Source organism: Protopterus annectens, chromosome 11.part0, assembly GCF_019279795.1.
Source record: "Protopterus annectens isolate FY-2018-M chromosome 11.part0, PAN1.0, whole genome shotgun sequence".
Classification (NCBI taxonomy): Eukaryota; Metazoa; Chordata; order Ceratodontiformes; family Protopteridae; genus Protopterus; species Protopterus annectens.
In genome coordinates, this window is record NC_056745.1 from 1,539,031,769 (window position 1) to 1,539,051,285 (window position 19,517).

Below are 19,517 nucleotides of genomic sequence, written 5' to 3' on the forward strand. Positions count from 1 at the left end.
TTTTTCCAGATAGTGGGATATTTCCATGAATCACAAAATCATACTGAAGTGTATTTCTTGGCTGATAGTGCTTGTTTTATAAAGGTACACCAAATGTATTCTCTATTTAATAAAAGGGTTGGTGGCTAAGAACTGCACCCAATCCGAAATTAAAAAATGTCTGTCTTCAGCAGAAGGGTACAATACTCACCTTCATAATAGTCTGCGAAATTGCCTGGTCTGACTCTTTTTTTTTTTTAATATAGATGAATTTCATGATGTTACTGCCTATGCTACAGCACTGTTCAATGTGGTATGTGTAGTGTAACTGGTATTTCATCATATATACTTTTATAGCTAGATTTTTTTCATTCTCCCGAATTCCTAAAAACTTGCTCTTTATGTAGGTGCCACTTACACTGAGAGCAGGCTGAGAACATGTGTTTTAGAATCAGGTCCCCATAGTAAGCTTGTTTACAGATAGGCCTTGCACCAAGTAACTCACTTATACTGAAGGCAAGTCTTTCAGAATTAGAGCAGACTTACAGTGAAAGCAACTGTTTTGGAATCTGACCCATTCTATTAAGTGGCAAGCATGCACGCAAATGATAATATGACATGATTATACTATATTCTTCATTTTTACTCTTGCTTTTTTATTAGCTAATAATTCTAACAAATAACATGCATATTTGCTCTTACACGGACTGAAAGAGTTCTTTCTCTGACTTTGTTAGTTATGGTCTATGGGTGTCGTATTACTTTTTTTCTTTTATATTCTTTCTTAGTTAAGTAAACATATTCATTTTTAAGCTGAGTTTAATGTTAATTAGGTGATGTTTTTGTATGGCTGTAAGGGATATGTATTTTTTTAGTACTTATGTCCACACCAAACTCTCCCTAACGGTTGATGTGAATGCTGTCCATTTCAGCTTTTGATGGTACTGGTAGAATCCATACAGTTTGTTGATGACATAGGTATAGAATAGCTTAATTAATTATATGGTGTGCTTCCCTTTATCCTTTGAAAATCTATAAAAAGTGAATGTAAGCAAGAAACCAGATTCCTTCTTTTCTCACACCCCTTACATAAATATACTAAATCAGCTGTTTTTTTCAACCACAGAGGGGAAAAAAGCACACACACACCGCCTATCATGGGCACCATGCAACTAGAAACTACACAAACAATGGTTTTCTGTGATAAGTACCAATCACCAAGCTGAACACTCTTCTTCTCTTTTGGCTGTTCCCGTTAGGGGTCGCCAAAGTGGATCATATGCTTCCATTTCTTCTTGTCCTCTGCATCTTGTTCTGTCACACCAACCGCCTGCATGTCCTCTCTCACCACGTCCATAAACCTTATCTTAGGCCTTCCTCTTTTCCTCTTACCCAGCAGCTCCATCCTTAGCATCCTTTTCCCAATATACCCATCATCCCTCCTCAGCACATGTCCAAACCAACGCAATCTTGCCTCTCTGACTTTGTCTCCAAACCATCCAACCTGAGCTGACCCTCTAATATACTGATTCCTAATCCTATCCATCCTTGTCACACCCAGTGCAAATCTTAACATCTTTAACTTTGCCACTTCCAGCTCTGACTCCTGCCTTTTTGTCAATGCCACCGTCTCCAACCCATACAACATAGCTGGTCTCACTACCCTCTTGTACACTTTCCCTTTCACTCTTACTGGTACTCGTCTGTCACAAATCACTCCTGTCACTCTTCTCCACCCATTCCACCCTGCCTGTACTCACTTCTTCACCTCTCTTCTACACTCACCATTACTCTGAACTGTTGATCCCAAGTACTTAAACTCATCCACCTTTACCAACTCTACTCCCTGCATCCTCACCATTCCTCTATCCTCCTTCTCATTCACACACATATATCCTGTCTTAGTCCTGCTGACCTTCATTCCTCTACTCTCTAGAGCATATCTCCACCTCTCCATGATCTCCTCAACCTGGTCCCTACTCTCACTACAGATCACAATGTCATCTGTAAACATCATAGTCCATGGGGCCTCCTGTCTGATCTCATCTGCAAGTTAAAAATTAGTTGAAGCATCATCCATTGATGGAATCACAGATTATTAGGATATTGATTTCCTGCTTTAAACAATATCTCTCTCACTCTGTTTCTTTATCTAAGTGATGTAAGTGCAATGTATCTATCTAGCTGTCTGTCTGTCTGTCTATCTATCTGTCTGTCTGTCTATCTATCTATCTATCTATCTATGTATCCTACTGTGTGTGTGTGTGTGTGTGTGTGTGTGTGTGTGTGTGTGTGTGTGTGTGTCTGTGTGCATTTATTTAATTAATTTATTGAAATTGCTCCCAAAATGATGTTTTTCCTTCTTTCAAGCTTCACAGAAATAATTTTAAAATTTCATTTTCTTATTTTCACTCTTTCCTCAACTGAATATTTTACTGCCTTTATATACAAATAATCCTTGATCCTTAGAATCAGAGTTTTCACTGGCTAGAATTTTAAAAAATATTAATATATTTTTTTCTGCTTACCTCTCTTCCTGCAGTCTCTCTCTCTCTCTCATCATTTTTCATTTCCATGTTTTTCTTCTTTTACAGTTTCTTTTTCACCTAGTTCACCCTCTCTCCCAGCCTCTTGTTGTCCTTCCTCGTGTATGTTTTTTTTCCCTTTCCCCTTATTTTTCATTATTCACTGTTTGATCCTGACAATCCATTCAAATGTGTCCCCTTTTTACTTAACCTGCAGTCAGGCACACAACTTCTTGCTGTATGTCCTTTCTCACCACATTGGTACATTGTCCCTTGTCATAATCATTATTTAAATGAGAAAAGCCCCCGCAAAAGAAACATGATGTAGGTTGGCCAGTATATTTTAATGTCCCTCTATGACCAGCCACAATAATAACAGTAAGTGTTTTACCATGTTTTTTTATCACATTTGAAAATAGCTTCCAACCTCCACCCACCATTCCATAAGTTTCTCTCATCTATAACTTTAACAGCATTATCAACAGTTTAACATAAACCCTGCACAAAATTTTAACATCCTCTTCATCCAGTTCATTAGTTCTAAACTGCAAACTAAAATGTTTTTACATTTAGTTTGCTACCAGAAAACAAATAATTGGTCCATGGACATATGCCCCTCTTATTGTTACACATTTTCAGAAATTTTACCATCACTCCCTCAGTTTCAAATGTTAGGTCAGAAAAAGTCTCTGTCTCGATATATATATATATATACATATATATATATATATATATATATATCTATATATATATATATATATATATATATATATATATGTATAAGACCACATTTCTTGAGCTTTAAAACAGAATATTTAGCAAATTGTCCCAAACATTATATCTTCTATTATGGTGTCATTTTTTGTTCTTATTCTCACAATATGTCTTTTCTTCTTTTTAAAAACAGCTTTACTTAGAGTTCGCTGCTGCTTTCCTTTTCTGCCTGCTATTACATCTGCATATATGTTTTACCTACTGCATTATCTGCTGCCATAAAACTAGACATGTTTCCAGTTTTTTTCTGCTTTTCTGTTTTATTTTCAGTCACTGATGCATAAGTTTTAACTGCTGCATTCTCTGCTGCCACATCACCTGGCTCCTTCTTTACATTACCATCCTCAGAATTTTCTAGAAAGTTATTTACCATCTCACTTCACAAACAGCAGAACTGTCACTTGGATCATCCTGCTTAATTATTTTTTAACAGAACGTCATCTGCAAGCCCCCTGACGCCTGTCCTGTTATCTATACAACTCCAGTTGACACACTTACTTCCTCCTCCACTGCAACAGCTAAATGCTGTGCATTTGTATCATCCATTATACAAGACTTTTGTTTACATTCTGATGGTCCCTAGTGAACACATTTTTCACCAAATTTTCTATTCCTCCTCCATGTTGCTGCTTATGTTGGGGCTCTTACTTATTGCTGTACATGACCATTGGTGCCATCTAGCAGCTCAAAAGTGTAGGGGTCTATTATTTAACAAATCTTGAATGTTTACAATATAAACTTAATATATAAAATAATATGTGTACTATTTATAATATTATACACAAACTGTTTCTATTGACCTCATATTCACTTTTTTTACATTCAAAATACATTTATGTCTGTCCCCCACTCTATTTCCCGCAACCAAAATCTTATTTTTGTTTAACATTATGATAAATTCTATTTAGCATTATACATAATTTCTTTTACTCTTCAGTTTCAAATTATCCACATAACATTAAATATTTTATCAACCTTTTTAATAAACACTTTATCTTTATAAAAACTATATTCACTCATGTCTGTGTTATTTTTTCCCCTTAATTTTATCTAAATAATGATTCTCATTTAAATTAATCAACAACACATCAATTCTACTACATTCAAAAAAGATGTAGTTTCTCCTTTATGACAACAATTGCATATTATTTCAGTTTTTTATGGCATGTTTGCTTTGACTTGTAATTTCTTTATCTCCATTGTCCATAAAGATCATGGCATTCTGTTCTCTTTTTAAATCTATAATGTCTTGCTATTATAGTTCTTTTTTCACTTCCTCCAAGTCTTTCCATGGATATGCATATAAATATCTCACCATTACTTTTTTTATATCTCTTTTTTCTTTCATCTTCTAAATCTTCTATACTTCTTTTCACATTACAGTTTTCTCTTGATATGCTTTCATTTCTTCATTCATATACTCTTACTCTTTCACTACTTTTCATATTCCATAATTTGTATATTTGTTTTTCAATAACAAAATTAAAATACCATTTTTTTCCTTTAACCATTTAAGTATTTTATATAGATGTAACAAAACTCCAAATACCACTGGATTTGTAAGTGCTAAACCACCATCCTCTTGTTACATATAGCACTCCTCTCTTTACAGGATTAAGATGAGATCCCCATATAAGGAGAAGTCAGCATTAATAATATATGTTTCAACTGATAGCAGCATACTCACAGCTTTTCACACCAACACAGAGGTTAACTGCATTCACCTTTGCCATAAAATCTAACAATGGCACAATAATCTCCCCAGACTCCTCTACAAAACTATATAGATAATAATCTTAAATTTGACCATGTTATTCAATCCATCAAGACCATCAATAAAAAACTAGGGCCACTTTATAGGATAAAAGCCTTCTTAACCCCTCCTGCTAGATTTGCCATAGCTCACTCTCACCTACTTTCAACTCTTCTGTATGCATCCTCTTTACTATCTAATCTAAACATGTCTGTCCTTAACAAACTCTCTATCTGCTACAACCACATTACCAGATTTGGCACCAGGCTGCCTTATAGGACACATCATTGTATCAACCTAAACCAGCTGGGGTGGCTAGAATTTACCCATCTTGATCCAGTATAACCTACTGATTATGGCCTATACAATCCTTTACAATCCGGACAATACTCTTAAAAATATTATCACCCCCTATAACAATCCCAGACCTCTTCGATCTTCTAATAGATTACTAGTTCAGACTATCAAAACTAATAACTGTGCCGGTGACTCTCTCTTTGCTAACTCTGTAGGTAGATCCTGGAACTCTCTCACAGCTGATATTACTTTACTTACCACCCTGAGTCAGTTTAAGACAAGACTCAAACAACATTTGACACTAAACTGGCTATGTCAATGTAGCAAACCTGACTAGCTCTCCTCTAGAATGAGTTAAAAACTGTAATTTAGCTTACCTGTGTCACTTAATCCGGACCTACATGTGGGATTATCTCTAACCTTGGAACTTGTATAACTTGTTTAGGTATGTAACCACTCTAAATATTGTATCTGTAATCTTAACTGAATGAGTTTAAAACAGTATTTTAGCTTAACTGTGTTACTTAATGCTGACCTACACTCAGGATGATCTCTAACCTTGAAACCTGTATAACTTGTTTAGGTATGTAACCACTGTAAATATTGTATCATAATCTTAACAGCTTACCTTGGAGCTTTTCTCCCCGGGCCTCCGCTGAAAATTGAAATGTATCCAGTCGGACTATCCTGGTCAACAAATGCAAAATAAAAATACTAAACACACTTGCTGTATATGAAATATTTCCCAATACAACAGATTTAAGCAGATAAACTTTTTTATTTAAAGAAAGTTTAAAATACCTCCAAAAAGAACACACATTTTGATTTTGTTCATAATGTTTTCCCATTGTAGTAATACATTTTGTTTTCCAAATGCAATACCTAACAGCTTTATTTTTAGAGAGTTGAATTCAATACATTTAATCCTACCTCATGCCCTAAACCTTTAATTTTCTCTATGTTCAAACACATACAAATTTTATCTAAACACAAATTCAACTTGCTTATAACTTCTTCCATTCCATTTACATGAATGAATGATGTCATCTGCATACAATAACATTATAGGTATATCAACATCTTTCTTAGTTCTATATCTGACATTACCATCTACTGAATTAATATAATTAGTTACTTCATTCATAACTAGTAAAAATATAATGTTACTAAAAGGACATCCTTGCCTTATGCCTCGTTTAATATTTATGTTTTCAATCAGCTACTCATTAATCAAAACTTTAATTTTGCTCAGTGTGTATGATGTAAAATGCACATTTTTGTTTTGTATTTTAATGTTAACCTTTGAATACATCCTATAGCATATTATGCTGAAAAGTTTCAAAAGCGTTGCTTAGATATCCTACCATAAAGTATTTTCTTGTCTATTTAGCATGTCACCCACAATTTTTCCAAAAATCATTAATAATTCTTGACAACCTTTTCTTTTAACACTATGTAGTGAATCTGATAGAATACACTTAAGTTTTGATTCAATTCATTTCTGTAGTATTTTGATAATGATTTTATAATTGGGATTATTCAAAACAACAGGCCTTCAGTTTCTTATAACTTTTATCTCACCATTTTTCCAAACAAATTAAAAAATTCCACTATGTAATTCCTTATATTTAAATCCTTCATTAAACCACTCATAGGTTCATAGGTAGGTACTAGGCTATTGGCCCTAGGGCCTATATAAGCCTAGTCAAATGGTACCCTGGCTTTTGCCACCCAAGAAAATTATTTTCCTATGCCCCTGTCAAGCAGAGCTACAGAAGTGATCCCCGAGGTGAATTTCCTATCTCCCATTCAATCATCAAGATTTTTCTTGAAGAGTGCTAATGAGGAGCTTTGTTTGATATATTTGTTCCACGGTATGGGAAGTCTCTGGGACAGGAATCTATCTCTCCAGCATGTTCTGTTTGTTGTGGTGACAAGGTTTAGGTCCCTAGAGCGTGTAGCTTGGAGGGATTGGGATTTCTTTAAGTGGAGCATGTCCAACAGCTCTGGGTTTGACATAGCTTTGTATGTTAGGCAGAGATCACCTCTGAGGTAGGTAATATGCGACAGAGTAAAGCTGGAGTTTTTTGAGACAGTCTGCGTAGGGCATCTGTTTGAGGCCAGTAATCCTCTTTGTGGGGTATTTCTGTGGCCTTTCCAGTTGTTGTAGATATCTTGTGAGGTACATACCAAACGGGCATTGTACTCTATAATGGGTCTAATGAGTGATGAGTAGAGGGGAACAATGACATCTTTTTTCCTGGATGAGAAACCTTGAGACAATTAGTTTCTTACCCAAAACAGAAATAACCTCATTAAGGGTTAATGAAGCCAAGCCTTCAGGCCACTGAGTTCTAAATCTATTTTGCAACATAAAGAGAACATATTGCAGGGATATATGTATATAACAGAGAATAGCACTTCTTTTAAATTATTTTCCTCTCCACATAAAGACAATTGCTTTTTTTTAGGCTATGTACAAGGGCCCAATGACTCAAGTACAAACAGTGTTAGGTCTCACAGAGGGGTTCCCAGTGGGAGTGGGTGTACACCAGGGTTCAGCTGTGAGCCCACTCCTGTTCATACTGTTGATGGACTACATTAGCAACAGGTCAGAGGGGAGGTAGTTAACATGTGGGAATTGGTGGACATGGACACAGTTAGCATACTAAATGAGAGCATAGTAGATGGAAGGCTAGCATGGTGAAACTCAGGTCCTTGGATAATTAGGAAGACACATGAAATAAAAGTACGAAAACTGGTTAGCCTATAGCAGATAGCTTACTTAGAAACTAGGCAGCTGGCGGTGGATGCAAGCCACTGTGATCTTCATATGTTAATTATCACAAGAAAGTGAAACCAAAAAGGTTGAATCAAAAGTAGCTGAACCAAGACTTCAGGGTCAAAAGCCATGTCAGGTATTCAGTTTCTGTCACTCATGTGATTAACGTGACTTTTAGACATGTTTGTAAGTGGTATAGGTAAGATAGGTATTTTTTTTTATTACTCAGCCTATTTAGCAAAAAAGGTACATTAAAAAGGGAGGTTTGACTTGAATAAAAAGAATCAACACCCCCCACCCCCCCCCCCCCACAATGTGGTGGGATAGGATTTGCCAGCTAGGTTACACTCTGGTTTTAGAGGGTAGTGAAGAAAAGGCTTTGGAATACTAGGAATGATTTGACCTAATTTTCTATGAACAATCATCTGCTAAAAAAGGGAAAAAACAAAATAATCGCAAGGGCCAAATGATATTGGAAACAAAAAAGAATAATAGTGGACAGTGCTTTTCTTACCTACCAAGGGCAGTATTGAAAAATATTCCCACCTGGCTTGTTCCAAAGAAAGCACAAGGATAACTCTAGGACATTCATTGCAGTTATGTGGATAGGCCATAAGTCCAATCAGCAAAACTCAGCTGGCTGATCCCAAAGTACCAATATAGTCTCTGCAGCTAATGGGAACCTCATCAGTGTAGTAATATGCTCTTGGTAAAACTGTCTGTGCTCATGCAGAGCAATGGGTGACTGCCATTCATGCAGTAGTGCAGACAAACATGCATATGCAAGAGCAAGGCAGCAGTTAGTGCTTCACAGTACAGAGCCTACATCCTCATCCTCATCCTCAGTAATATGCATGCAGTGCCACAGTGATCTATGCAGGGATACAATGTTAATAAGAAGGGAATCTATGAGATAAGCGCTTGTGGTATACATCTCATGGAGGGCATCTCAACTTGTACTGTTGTGCTATTGTCCACAGAAGGGTAGATACTCTGTGTCAAATATATACTTCTGCAGAACTACATTTAAGTCGAGCTGAGTAGATCTGATAGCTACTGTACTCTTTTCTGTGCATGCCTGTCTATGCCTGTTTTATGTATGGTAGATTGTTGCTGATATGCATGGGCACCAGTGTTTCTAAGAGTATAAAGTGCTGCTAAATTATTCCATTCAATGAGGTGACAGTACTGGCATTTGGGGATCTGATGACAGGGTGTTGTTGGGTTAGTACATAATTACATCACATAATTCAACATTTATGTCGTATTTTACCCTGAAGAAGGCTCATTTAGTAACAGTGTTTCATGTTTCAAATGGAGGCAAGTTTTAAGATCCTTTCATTTAAGCAAAGCAAACTGAAGCATCTTCTCATACAAGTTGGAAGGGCTCATAATTTACTTAAATTTATATATACTTGTAGAATGTGTATCTATATGCATGCAGTTTGAAAGTCTTATCGCATGGCTCAAGAAATTCTGAGACAGTTGTCAGGGGCTAAATGATAATGTATTTCTTGGATGATTTCCTGATATTCCATAAGGGGAAATACTGGCAAAACAAGGTGTATATTCTTTTCAGGACCTTTCATTAGCTAGGATGCAACAAATAGGGTCACCGGAGCAGTACCTTTCTTGGGGACTGTGTTTGATGTTAAAATTGATTGCTCTCATTTTCCAAGGGACAAGGTAAGGAAGGTCAGTGGTGGACAACATGAAGTCAAAAACTACAATATGGCCATGGTCACCCTATTGACAGAGATGCTGGTGTTTATAAACTATGTTTTTATCATAAACTACACTGGAAAGCGTTGGCTAGGGAGGCAACTAGAACTAAGCTGGTCAGTAGGGCTTAAAAAAGAACACTGGGTTAGGTTCATTCTTGTAAGGTACTGATGGACAGGTTATTATTTTATATGATTATGTTATGTCTATCTGCCTGTTTCAATGGATTTTTGTATGTATTTTGCTACTCTGCAAGTTAGAAAACACTTTAATTCTGATAATTATAGACTTCCTTAAATACATAACTGAATGCACTGTACACTGAACAACTAATGCTGATACACCAAGAACTGTGAAATACAATGAGTACAGCGTTCATGAAAATAAATCTGTTCTGCAAAAGAAGTTGAAACAGCTGAAGCATGACAATTCCATCTGCCTAGCAACAGAGAAACAGAGAACATTACAAGGGCTTTGGCCACTTGCCCATGAAAAAGAATTGATAGTACCCTGATTTGTTAGTGGTGTTTCACCTTCTTTGTTTTATATAGTGTGTATAGGTCTTAAGTAATCTCTGCTTGACTGATACAATATAATGCCTCAATTCATGATTTTAGTCAATCATATGTGCTACCTTGCCTTCTATAGCAACTAATAAATAGGTATTTATGGAAGAAGCATTAGCTAATAACATATTGATATGATTTCCTTTCATGGTATAAAAAAGACTCACTTGTATATAGTTCAACCTCTGGCATGCAAGATGACATTGGAATATGGAAACAATCCATATTCCTTGACAATTCAGAGTCTTTAAATAGAGGATTGCATTTTCAATAAGTAGCTTTGTTTTATACTGATGTAGCAAGCCAGTAAGGATAGAGAAAATGTAAATGGTAAAGAGTTTGAATCTACATAGGGGGGAGCAAAGCGGACATGCATTGGGACCACACTTTGTTGGAACTTCTGCCATTATAGATGGCAATCATGCTGCAGAAGAAGAAGATGCATGTATACTGATCAGGTTTATGTCACTTATTCAACTGATGATTAAGGACATGAATGTTGTTAAAGACATGCAAGATGGTGGAAGGGGATTTGGCGTTAACCTTTAAAAAGTATAATGGTAGGTCGTGGACTTAGTACCTGACAACAGTTGACATTTCTTCAGCTGATCATCAACATCAATCCCATTTTTCCCATTTTTCTGCATGGTGTAGGGGTGTTGCATCAACTATCAGCCCTCTCTTGGTTCAATACCACTATCTTATCTTCACTGACATTCATGCCTGGCTGTCACAGGTCTTCTTTCACAGAACTGAATCACTTTGCTGTACACCCTCATCTCCTCTTGCTTTCTTCTTATCTGTCCCAAATCTTCATCATCAGATTGTCTTCTGCTTTCCTGCACACGTGGAAAAAAAACACCAAAACCTGTTCTTTTTGACCTTCTTGCAATTGGAGCAACTAGGGTTTTGGCTCTAATATCGTCATTTCTTCATCAATCCTACTGTATGAATCACACCACCTATCTCAGGCTGTTTATCTCTATCACCTCTAGTTTCCTCAACTGATTTGCCTTTACTGTCCAGGTTTCAGTACCTTACAGTAGTACTGGTTGTACAACTGTTTTGTATACCTTACTTTTCAGCCATTTTGGCATTCTTCTTTCTTATATTATTATGACACTGTGTGTCACTTAGTTGTAGACCCTTGATTCTAGCTTTGGCCTCCTCATTCAGACTTCTCTTCTCCTCAGACATCATTTCTGATACTTGAGGCTATTAACCTGTTCCACTATTTCCCTTCCATTTCAATTTTCAGCTTCTTCTTACCGCCCCATTTACTGCCATTATGACTATCTTGTCTGTACTCAATTTTGTCCCACGTGCCTTCAGTTTTGCAATCCATTCCTCTGTCATTTTCTAAAGTTCTTGTTCAGAGTCTGACTGTAATGCCATATCATATACATAAAACAGTTTTGTTGAGCTGTCTCCTTTGACCTGTTTGATAATGTAGGCCATTAGCAGTATGAATAACAGTGGGCTCAGACCTGAATCCTGATGCACACTTACTCCCACTGGAGACCCTTCTGTGAGACAAAACACTGTCTGTACTTGTGTCATTGGGTTCTTGTAATTAGCATGTACTAAGTCTGCCCATGTTTCTGGGATGATGAAGCATTACAGGACTGCTCATAGCATCTTTCTTGGGGACCTTGCCATATGCTTTCTCCAAGCCTAGGAATGCCCAGTTGCACTCTTTCCTAATCTCTAGCTTCTACTCAGCTATCTGTCTCACTGCAACCATCGGGTCAGTGCTCCATCTTGATCTGAATTTGAACTGCTCATTTCCCATCTTACTTTCTACTGCTCTGTATAGTCATTTATCAATTAACATGTGCAGAAATCTCATGCAGTTTGATACTGCTCACATGTTCTGAATGTCCCCTTTCTTCTTGTGCAGAAGCAATAGAATGCTTATTCTCCAGTCATCTGGGATATTCCTTTCTTGCCATACTGTTGTGAATACCCTGTAGAGTGATTTCTCATCTAACTCACCCAACATCTTGATCATATCCGCTGTTACCTCATCTGTGATAGCTGGTTTACCGGCCTTCATTTTCCTCAGTGCTGCTTTTGCTTTCTTGAGGGTGGGCTCCTCTTCTCCTATCACTGCAGGCTGTGCCTGGAGCAGTACAGTTTATGTGGGGTTTTCTTCATTCATAAGATGCTAGAAGTATTCCTTTCATCTATTTTTGATGCCCTGTGGAATGGCAAGCAGATTGTTGCTGGCATCCCTTATGACGGGAGCCTGAATACTCTCTTCTTTATCTTCATGTCTTTTCCTTGCAACCTGATAGAGAATTGTGCCATCTGCTGAGTCCCTTTTCAGAAGATGGCAGAATAACTCTGATGCCTTGTCCTTTGCCATTGCAACTGATCTCTTAGCATCTTTGTTAGTCAACTAGTTTTCCATCTTGGTTTGGAAAGTCCTTTTTATCTTCCACTATTTTCTTTACTCCTTCTGACTTCTTGGACTTCTTCTTTCCACTACCAGCTTTCCTTAAGTATCTTATTTCCATACCTGGCTCAGCCACATATCTGTTTTATAGTTCTCATAGCTACTATTTTGAGGTGTTGACATTCTTTTACAAATCAACATATTTCCTCTTCTTCCTGAGGTGCTAGAGGCCTGAGTATTTCCTTGAACCATTGTGCTTTCTCTCCAGTCAACATCCAGGTCTTCAGCCCAGTACCCTTGATGTTAGAGCCTTCTCTAACCACCATTTGCAGCTAATTGTGGGATCTAGTAGTTTATGCTGTGGGATGACTGTTTCTCTGGGCATGAATTTGCAATTTCTGGTTATACCCCAGTGAACTTTCCTTACTAGGAGGAAGTCTACCTAAGTTGCATGTTCCCCATTCTTGTATATGACTTACTGAATGTCTCTCTTGCTGAACCATTTGCCACATAGAAGACTAGAGCTGTCTCTCCTTTTTTATTCAGTTTGACCCACTTATGTGGACCCAGGCAATCTTCATATCCTTTTTTGTCTTTCGCAATATATGCATTCAGGTCCACTGTGAACAACCCCAACTCATGTTGCTCTGCTTTTTCTAACTGCTCTCTAAATGCACTCTCTTCTTGCTGTCACTGTAGGCTGCTGTACTGTGGAAGCCACTCAGCAATCCTAGGCTATAATGCCTTCCATGCATTTAGACCAATTACCATGCAAGAAGGAACAAGAGGTGGAGGTATATCAACCTACATAAAAAGTAAGCACACCTCAAGACTGGTCAAATACTATGCCAGGCATGAGCTGTTCCATGTCCAACTAACCTTAGGTAGAGTCCCTTACCATATGCTTGCTAGCTATATTCCCCATCCATGACCCAAAATAACCATACCATGTACTTCAATGTAGTGGAGTCACTCACCACTGAGCTCAACACCATATTCATTGGAGATTTCAACTATCCCACCTTAAACTGGGATTCATACATGAGCACTAGCATGCAGGTTGAAAGATAACAGGATTTTGTCATTGCAAATACCCTGGAACAGCTAGTCTGCACACCTATTAGGGGTAAATATCCTGGATTTGGTAATCACAAACATCAGGGAATATTGCACGCCCCCTTCCATGTAATGTCCTCCCTGGTCATATCAGATCAGATCACAATGTGGTCACCACTGAAATAAATATAAAGCACAACATCCCAGCAAAACCCAGAACCTTTTAGAATGTTTCCAAGACTAGCTACATTGTATTAAGTCATGGCATAGCTATATTCCAAGCCTCCCTTCCCCCCAAAAAAAATCAAAGAACACTGTGGCCTATGCAGAAGTTTTTTTACAGAAACCCTATACAAAAATGTAAACAACTGTATAGAAACAAGAGTACCAAACCAAAATAAACTTAGAACAATCTACAAAACAAGCCTCATTGGTGAACCCTCAGTATAAACAGGTCACAGAACAAAAGAAAGAAAATCATGTCCAAAACTAGGAAGGGGTAGGCTGAACAGGCAAAAACCCACTCATCAGTTTCAATAAGCAACTCTGGGGAATAATCAAGTCCACAAAGCTAGCTTTGAGGCACAAATAGTCTCTCAGGCTAAGAATAACCAGAAGGCATTTTTCAGTTATGTACTCCACCTTAAGGGTAACACCCACCAGTGTACTGAACTAATAGTAAACGTAACTCCCTATCCAAAATGGAGGATACAGGCAATTTGCTGGCTGATAAATTTAGCTTCCATTTCACCCTTCTATCACCCTGAGTTACCCACCAGAAAATACCCTCCACCATTTCTCCACAACTGTCACTAAAGAACAGGTCCTCACTACACTCTCTACAGCCAAAAATACTGCATCAGTGGGTCCTGATAATATCTCAGGATGCCTCCTAAATAGCTTGAAACATGACCTGTTGGACCCACTAGAATCTCTGTTTAACCACAGCCTCCAGACAAACTTCTTCCCTAGGGAATACAGGACTGCAACTGACATCCCTCTACACAAAGGGGAACCATAAAGAGACCCAGGGAACTACAGACACATAAGTTTGACTGGGCTTATATGCAAGGCCATTGAAAGAATTATCATGCAACTGATAAACAAAGACAAAGGAAATTTTCAAACACTGGACACAACTCAGTTCGGTTTTGTCAAAGGCAGGTCGTGCATATGGATGAGGGCAAAATGGTGCATACTGCCTATCTTGACCTGGCAAAATCATTTGACACAATATCTCACTCATTTATTAAAGACAAACTCACAAATTTAGGCATAAATCCCTATGTTACCTAATGGACAGCCAAATGACTAATGGATAGGACATGTGAAGTGATAGTGGGAGCATTCCCCTCCATCAAGAGGCCTATTACTAGTGGTGTCCACAGGGCTTGGTACTGGGACCTCTTCTATTTGGAATATACTTCTTTGAATCCAAGGGGAGTGTACAGAACCTTTGACAGACCAAATCTGCTGATGACTGCAAGCTGGTTACAATCACAGAATCTCCCAAAGATGCAGATATCCTCCAAGAGGGTCTGACACAGACAAATAACTGGTGCTAGAGCCATTGATTAAATCTCAATGCAAAAAGATACGTAATTATACAATTTGGGAAGATGACCACCTCTGCAAATTGCAACTTTGATAACACTCCCTCAAGAGTTGACCCAGCAGTAACAAGAGTAGACCCAGCAGTAAGGAACTTGGGAACTCAGGATGACAGTAACCTGAACCTTGATCACCATGTGTCCATGGGCACAAGATGAACATTCTACACAGCACAACTAATAAGTAAGGGCATGGAGTCCAGATGTAAGGCAATCATAGTACCTCTATACTCTGCCCTTATCAGTCCAACAATTGAGTACAAAGTACCCTTCAGCATGTACCTGACCAGGCATTTTACTCAGCACCTAGCCCCTTTTCCTTTTCTGTCAGACCAATAAAATAAACAGCACCATCAAGACACTTCTACTAAAACTAGAACCCACATCCCTCATTGCTGACCAACTCCCAAATGAATTCCTCAGACTGGCAGCAGAACCCATATCGTATCCCATCTCTCTCCTTATCAACAGGTCCATATCGGAGCAATACATCCCTAAGCTCTGGAACATCTATCATATCATTCCTTTGCATAAAGGCCACTCCTCCACTGACTTTTCAAATTACAACCAAAACCAATATTCCCACCACTGACCAAAATTCTCGAAAAATGCATACATGTACAACTCCTTGACTACTTAGATAGCAATAACCTGCTCTTCATTACCCAACATGGCTTTATACCCAAGCACATCACTACAACCACTTTAATAAGTTTCATCAACACTATCCATGAGCTTAGAAACAAGGGTCACCATGTACTGTGAATGAAAAGATTTTTTTGGATAAACACCTACATGGAAAAAATGTCCTGTTTTAAAAAAAATGGAAATGTATAGAGCATCCAAGCCTTCTTTTGGGCACACATGTTCAGACAGGATGGTGTGCATTTGTCTAGATCAGGGAAGAGAATTTTTGCAGCAGATATTTTGCAATAGTTGCCAAACACTAGCCAGGATTTTTGCCAGGTCAAAAATGTAACAGTTCACAGATAGCAACATTTGATGCATCTCTGATGGTTGTTAATGCTAGGAGCTTTAAAAGTGTTTTTATTAGAAAATTTGCTATGTTCCCACAAGGTTATAGTTTGTGAAACATTGATAAATAACAATGACTGGAAACCAGTTCTGTGAGGGTATAAATGTTTTTAGTGTAACAGACATTCTAACAAAAAAATCAGGTGGAGGTGTTATGATAGGCATTAAAGATAGTTATGAGACTTGTGATTATTACATGTTTAATGATAATACCAATACTATAGATGTGTAACTGTAACAATAAAGACAACCCTGGAACATATAACAATTGTTGGAGTGTACAGACCACCAAAGTCAAGTGCAGATGACCTGGAGGAATTCATACATTTCTTGCATGAAGCACAGGAGGGAAGAATAATATTAGCTGGGGACTTAAATTTACCAGAAACAGACTGGAATAATATTGATTCAACAACGTTAGTAAAGAAATTATTCAGAGTATATTCAGAACAACAAATGCTTCAGATTGTAAAAATACCTACCAGGGGACAGAATATACTAGATATTGTTTGTGTTCCTAAAGAAATTACTGTAACTTCAAGTCACGTTTTACCACCATTGATGTGCAGTGATCATGGGGTCATAAAGGTTAATTTGTTGCTAGATAATTCTGCCAGACTGAAAACTAAGCCAATGCACAGAAGGTTAATTACAGATTATAGGGAAGCAAAAAAGTTGCTATATAAAACTAACTGGAGTGAGGTGTTCAGTGGAAAAACTGCAGATGGAATGTGAAAAGTTTTGAAAGAGAAATTGTTTGAGTGCAAAAAGTAAAAAAAATGTTTAACATCAGGATCTAGGCACATAACATTAGGGGGGTATATTTCCATAAGAACAAGATACCTGATTAAGGTGAGAGACAAAAATATAAGAATTGGAAGAGAGGTCAAACTACAACTTTGAAAACTGAAATTAACAAGCTGGACAAACAGATTAAGCATAGTGTTAGACAACATCAAGAAAAATTTGAAGAAAATTTATATAAAGATACTGAGCATAATAGGAAACCTTTTTATAGATACATAAGCTGTGGAAGGAGTAAAGATACACAAATTGATAAACTGTGCAGATTCTAAAATTTACTCTCAGACACAACAGATTATAGATATACTTACAAAATCTTATGCAAAACAGTTTGGCTTCACAAACGGGGTGCTGAGTTGTCCTAGTGACAACCAGGTAACCCCAGATACTGGAATCAAATTAGATTATATTAAAAAAGAACAGTGAAAACTGGATCCAAACAAAGTGCAGGGAGGAGATGGAATAAGTAACAATGATTTGAGAACACTTAAGCAAGAACTTACACTGCCATTACATCTGTTATTCACTAGGTCATATAAATATGGAGAGATTCCTCAAGACTGGAGACATGTACTTATTAAACCTGTCTTTAAGGGAAAGGGGAGTAGGACAAACCCAAAATCATATAGACCCTTAAGTCTACTTTCATGTTGTAGAAAAATAATGGAGAAGGTAATAGTGGATACGTTATTGTCAGAACTGGATAGGTTGGGACTTGAAACCATATATCAGCATGACTATTTTGAAAATAGATTTATTACCACCTGTAACATGATGTTTTATAACAATATAATAACAGCTATGAATGAATAATTGTGCTGTGATGTGATTTATATAGATTTAACTTCAGCATTTGACAGGGTCATACACAAAACACTGATCAATAAATTAGTACAACTAGGTATTGATGTACTGTTGATAAGATGGATAGCTGCATGGCTTACAAATAGGACATGGACAGTATCACACACCAACTGGACAGGTGAAATCCTTGGTTACAGTCAAGGTGTCCCACAGGACTCTGTACTAGGCCCTTACTTGTTTAGATTGTATCTTTCAGACCTTACTTTTTCATCTGAGGTGTTCTTCAGTCTATATGCTGATGACGTGAAATTGGGTAAACTGATTACAAGTGTTACAGATAAGGCATGTCTGCAAAATAATTTGACTAAATTGACCATTTGGGCACAGGAGAATAATATGTTGATAAATACATCAAAAACTAAGCATATGAGATTTGGGAGACATAAACTGAAAGGTGAATATTTAATACAACACACAGTGATTGAAACTGTAGACTCGTTTAAGGACCTGGGTATATGGATAGATTCAGCTATGAGTTTTTCTAATCATATCAACAAATTGGCTAATGATAGTTATAGAACTATAGGTTGTATAAACAGATTTATAAAGTCTAGGAAATCAAACATAATGCAGTCATTTTTGTTAGTTACATTAGACCGAAACTTGAGTATGGAATAACAATATGAAAACCCTACAGGAAAACAAGCATGAATAAACTGGAAAGAGTACAGCGGAAATATACTAAGGGCATCCATGGATGTGAAAATCCAAGTTATTATGAAAGACTAAAATATCTGAACTTGTACAGTGTCTCTTACAGATATTTAAGAGGAGATCTTATTCAAGTATATAAGGCATTTAGGGATAACTACCTCTGGGAATGTTTGGGGTTATCAAAAAGTACTAGAGAATCATCAGATAACCTATGTAGAAGATTCTATAGGAATGAGAAGTGTACTAATTGGTTCTCTGACAGAGTAGCTGATGCTTGGAACAGACTATCAAATTACATTAAAGCAAGTACTAGTTTAGATATTTTTAAGAACAGCCTGGACATTTATTATGGGAACAAGTGTTTTGGCATATTGGCAAGCTAGAAGGGCTTTAATGCCCATGCTTGAAACATTTCTATGTATCCTCCATCAATATGATATCACACCAAAAATTACTCAAGGAACTAGCATCCCTAAACCTCTCCCATCCTGCTCTATCTCAGTTGTATAGTTACTTAACTGACCAGCAACAAGCAGTCAGGTGGCAAAACAAACTCTCTACCCTACCAGCCATCTCAACTGGAGTGCCACAAAGCTCAATCCTTGGTCCACTACTTTTCACCATCTTTACAAACAAACTCTGGACAGCCACCCAACTAGCCACTATTGTACAATAAGCAGACAACTCAGTCCTTATTT